Here is a 6,329-nt window from a genome sequence, read left to right on the forward strand (position 1 = left end):
TTACATTAATTATTATATCCTTAAGAAATTATTGCTGTATTTATATATATGCCTTCTCATATATCTCTTACAGAACATTTTTGGATGTTTTTTCTTTAATTAGTAGTGTAGGACAAGAACTTAATCCTACTGGTGAAAAATATTTCCACGAGTATTAACATTTTTAATGGAACACACTACACACACATAAACATACTAATAAACAAAAAATGGAATTGAGTTATATTGAATAAAAGGTGCCAACACCATGTATTGAAATAGTCAATATTAAGCTATTAAGAAAACTTAATACTATGAATAGAATATAAATTCCTATTGTACATGGATTATTTTTTCCTACTACCTTGAGTTTTCTGCATACTTTGAATACAAATTGATTAACTAATAATTCTAAATTTCAGTGTGAGAACTAAAGGATTTAGTAAATGAAAGCACTAAACAGCATTTATTCTTTCAACTGCTTTCAGAGAATCAAAGTCTTAGAAAACTAAGACATAGGAAATAAAATTAGTTAATGGAGCAGATGGGACTTGAGGCCATCTAGTCCTGTTCTACATTTTATATTTTTAACATGTATATTTGGGTATTATTATGTGTGAGTATTTAGGAAATATTTACAGTATATCTTTAGTTTTTAAAATTAAATACAAATAATTTTTAGATACACTCATCATACTTACACCGACGTTATTATTAAAATAATCAGTATGCCATTCTTCTTTTGCCTCTGGCAAAAAAAAAAATCAAAGTATAAACCTTTATCTTTAATGCTTATAGATACTTAGAAGTAGCTTGATAAAGATTCAAGTACATTTTGGATCTCTTATATTCAACATAAACTTTTCATCTAATTCTGTCTATATTCATGGAGTTGTTTCTACTTGTCTTCCCACATAGTCTGAAATTCTCTACACCTTTCTTCACAAACTAGTGCGCATGTCAAATCTTACCTGTCAATTCCAGTTCAGTTTGGAATCTCAGAATCTAGCCATATCATCCTTTACTGCTTAATGCTTTAATTTATCCATTTTCTGGACTAACTCTCAGAATGAACAGGTTAAAGGAATGTGGTGCACTTAGAATTTAGGTGGCCTGAATATTCGACCTTTTGCAAAATATTGTATCTACTGGTATGTACCATAGTACTTGCATCAGTTCTAATTCATATCACAATTTACATGTAATAGTTCTTTAATATATGTAAATTGCTACTCAATTTAAACTATTACTTTTAAAGAACTCAACCTTTCATTCCTTGTCAATATCATGAACATGAACCTTTCCTTCTATGTCCTAACTCTTAGTTATAGATCCTCTTAACATTAATTTTTGTCATATTGCAATGCTATATACTTTTGCCAAGAAGTTGATAACTTCTGTGTTGTGATATTTTGAGGAAGTCTCTGATTAATTGAGACTAGAAGAAACAGAAAGGTTTGAAACAATTAAAACATATATTAATTGATTTGAGTTCAAAATGAACCCATAGTGTGATGAAGTATTTCTCCTTGATAAGGAAAACTGGTTCCACATAATTTATGATTTTTCTTAGATTAAATAATTACATGTTTATTGTAACATAGCATATGTATTTGACACATAGTATATATGTGTATATATGAATGCATATATATACTTTCATACACATGACTTATTCATGTAAGCCTGTGACTGGCATCATTTCTAAGTAGCTATAAATTTATTGAAATCAGTAGGAATCTTCTGCATTTTCTAAGTACTCAAAATTATCCATCTGTAAAAATAATTATATTCTTCCTTTTAACTTCCTAATGTCTTTGGTTTTCTTGCTTTACTGAATGAGGTAGAATTTCCAGTTCATTGAACAGAAATCTTGATGACACCCTTTATCCTGTCTCAGAGATATCAATTTCATTATTTAAACATCAACTGTAATGTTTGTCATATGTTATCAGATTGAGTACCCTTGTTGATCTAGACAGCTCAAAAAACTTATGATAAATAGGTTTCAACTTGTGCCTGTTACCTTTTTGTGCATCTCTTACATATGATCATGTGATTTATCACCTGTCTTGTGTTATCATGATGAATTTTAATTGATGAATCAATATCAGTAACAGAAATTAATTCATCTAGATGGCAGTATGTCATCTTTAAACTCAGTCCTGATTAAATTTATTAACATTTTGTTTAGACTTCTATTCCAAGGCTTGTAACATCAGCCTGTAATATTTATGTCAGATGACCTTAAATTTATGGTAAAGTATATTCCCTCATTTTCTTATATCTATAAAATTTTCTTCCACAAGATTTTTTTTTTTTTTTTACTACGTGTTTAGTCAGAATTCACTGGTGGGGCTACTCTCAGTTTGTTTTTGTTGCAAAGTATTCAAAAATTATACTTTTGGTTTTGTTTTTATAGTGTCTGTTTTCCAGGGAATGTTCTGTTACAGCTAAATTTAACAATGTATTTACAAATTTTTGCTAACCTGAAGGTTTCCTTTTACATTCAATGTCAAGTTTCTATAGAGTTGTTCACACTTAACTGATGACACTGAACATTGGTACTGCTTGTTAATTCCTTTCTTTCATTTTGATCTGTTTGATCAAGGATTTTATCAAGTATTTAAGTTCTTGGCAAAAAAATGCATATCTTGTTATTCCTATTTTTTCTTTGTCCCCTGATAAGTACTTGTTTTTTTTGTTTTTTGTTTTTTTAGTTCCTGTTGAATCCTATGCTATTTAAGGAAATTTTGAAAAATACTTGTATTTTCTTTTGTATTGTTATTTTAATTTCTAATTCAACTCTATTCTGGTCAGAGAGCATATTTACTAGTACTGCAGTCCTTCAAAAAATCGTGAGTTTTGCTATATACACTGCAGGTGATCAATTTAATTATTGTTCCACTTGACTGAGTCTTATTCATTTGAACATTTTAATGAAATCTCTCTCAATTTGTTATCAAATATGTTGATCAAATCTTCATTATTCTTCTTGTCTGCATGTTTCATTAATTTCTAAGAAAGGTATTTGAAACCTTATTATTATATGAAATTGTCTGTTCTCCTTATAACCTCATCTGTCTTTGATTGAAACATTTTAAGTATATGCTATTAGGGGCAAACAAGTTTGAAACATAAATCTTCCTGAATATGACACAATTATATTTCTGAAATGGCCTTCTTTTTCTGACAATATTTTCTCTCTATCCAATATTGATAATACCATAACTGATTTGAAATGTATTTGCATAGTGTTACTTTTCTCATTGCAATCTTAACATTTCTAGAGCTTATATGAAAATATTTAAGATAGATGTACATGTCATTATTTTTTATTAGTCTGAAAATCTTTGTCTATACTTTGAAAAGCTTATCAATATTTATTATCTATAATTTAAATATAGTTATATGATCTCATAATTTTCTGTGCTTGCATTTGCACTTTGAATTCCACTTTGAATTATAACTTTGAGAATAAGAAAGAATAAAAAATGACCTCTTCATACTGCCTATAATGCTAACATTATTTTTTATTTTGTGACTCTATGTGAGCATGAGTGTGTGTGTATATTTGTGTGTGTGAATGTGTATGTTTTAGAAAGAATGAGTTTGATTTAGAATTCTAATGGCTAGTAGAAACTCTTAATGCATTTCAGGTAATCTAAATTTGAAGTGATACAGTCAATTGGCTAAATCAGTTGATAGAGCACGTGACTTAAAATTAAAGTAATATGTCATGACTTCTTTTGTAGTTCTAGGGAATTGGGTGTCTTTCATATCTTCCCAGTATGATTAGATGATTAGAGGTTTAGGCTAAGACAATTAAATGAAAGCCAGCATGATATACCTGAACAATACCCAATGGATATCAAAATATCTTTTAGATGTAAATGGAAATTTGGGAAAATATTGTATCTTCTCAGAGATCCCAAATTTTGTGATTGAAACCATTAGATCTCAAAATGTTTCTCCTGCATCATGTAGAACCTTTAGAAATTCAATGTATTTAATTTCCCTGCCTGCATAAATACTATAGTAGGGGACAATAATTTATTAGTTATTATGGACACTGGCGATTCTGATGCCCACTGAAGTTTGCAACTGTTTAGAGATTTGGCTGCTCTAGCAATACACACACACACACACACACGTATATATATATATATATAGATATAGATAGATATAGATATAGATATAGATATAGATATAGATATAGATATAGATATAGATATAGATATAGATATCACCATGGTTATCACCATGGTTAATGTAGAAGTGATATGATCTTCCTATACACTGGAAGTCAGAATAAAAGAGATTAAGTCTAAGAAGCCTCGGGCCTCCCCCATGGCGCAGCGGTAGAGCGTTGGGTTGAGAAGCTGCCAGGAGCCTCTGCAGCGCCATTTAGATCCCCGGCTGCTCCCCTGCCACCGGAGGAGGGTCCCACACGGCTCGCAGACCTCTCCTGCCGCCCTCTGCTCCCCTCAGCAGTGTACTTCAATCCTTCAGTCCTTCTGCCTGCTCTGCTCCCCGCTCTGGCTCTGGTGAATTCTCTCACCCTCCAGCGCTTCTGACTGTACCCAGTGCATGTATAAACAAAACAAACAAACAAACAAATAAATAAATAAATAAATAAAACATGCCTCTAAAAAAAAACAAAATCTAAGAAGCCACCATCTTTTCCCTACACACTTTGTCATTCTGCATCAATTTTCAACCTAACAATAACTACAGGAGAAGACTCAATTAAAAAAATTTCAGTTAGCCCCATTTGAATCATAAGTGGGTTAAACTCTAAATAAGCATAGAGTTGTCTAGAGTGGTTGACTAGAATTTGGAATGAAATGGTTGCCGAAAGATGACAGCACTTAATACGGTACCTTGGTATTTACCAGTCTTTATTGATATGGATATCCAAAAATTCAAGTTGCTATCCAAAAGATCAATGAAACCAAGAGCTGGTTCTTCAAAAAAATCAATAAAATAGACAAACCCCTAGCCAGGCTCACAAAGGAAAAAAAGGAGAAAGCACAAATAAACAGGATCATAAATGAAAGAGGAAAAATCACAACGGACAGAGCAGGAATCAAAAGAATAATCAGTAACTACTATGAACAGTTATATGAAAACAAGTTCAACAATCTAGAGGAGATGGACAAATTCCTACAACTCTACAATCTCCCAAAGCTAGATAAAGAAGAAATAGAACACCTAAACAGACCAATTACAAGCAGCAAAATTGAAATGGTAATCACAAACCTCCCCAAAAACAAAAGCCCAGGACCTGATGGAGTTACAAATGAATTCTACCAAACATTCAGAGACAAATTAGTGCCTATCCTTCACAAACTCTTCCAAAAAATTGAGAAGGAAGGGACAATACCAAACACATTCTATGAAGCCAACATTACACTAATACCAAAACCGAACAAGGACAACACAAAAAAGGAAAACTACAGGCCAATCTCCCTAATGAACACTGATGCAAAAATCCTCAATAAAATTTTAGCTATCAGAATCCAGCAATGTATCCATAAGATAATTTACCACGACCAAGTAGGATTTATGCCAGGGACACAAGAATGGTTCAACATCCGAAAATCAATCAACATTATCCAACACATCAACAAAAAAAAATATAAAACCATATGATAATATCAATCGATGCTGAGAAAGCTTTTGACAAAGTGCAACACCCATTCATGATAAAAGCCCTTGAAATTCTTGGGATACAAGGAGCATACCTCAACATCATAAAGGCCATCTATGACAAGCCAACAGCCAGTATCATTCTCAATGGTGAAAAGGTGAACGCATTTCCATTAAGATCTGGAACAAGACAAGGATGTCCACTCTCAACCACTGCTTTTCAATATAATACTAGAAGTCCTAGCCAGAACAATAAGACAAGAGAAAGACATACAAGGAATCCAAATAGGAAAAGAAGAAGTCAAACTATCACTATTTGCAGATGATATGATAATATACATAGAGAACCCCAAAAACTCCACAGAAAAACTAATTCAACTCATCAATCAGTTCAGTAAAGTGGCAGGATACAAAATCAACAAGCAAAAGTCAGTAGCCTTCCTATACACAAACAATAAATCTGAAGAAGAATAAATAAAAAAAAATCCCTTTTATTATTGAAACAATAAAATTCAAATACTTGGGAATAAATCTAACAAAAGAGGTAAAGGACCTATACAAAGAAAACTATAAAACACTGTTAAAAGAAATAGAAGAAGACACAAAGAAATGGAAAGACATCCCCAGCTCATGGATTGGAAGAATAAACATTATTAAAATGGCCATCCTACCAAAAGCAATATACAGATTCAATGCTA

The sequence above is a fragment of the Talpa europaea genome (genome assembly GCF_964194135.1).
Source record: "Talpa europaea genome assembly, chromosome: 5".
Taxonomy (NCBI): domain Eukaryota; kingdom Metazoa; phylum Chordata; class Mammalia; order Eulipotyphla; family Talpidae; genus Talpa; species Talpa europaea.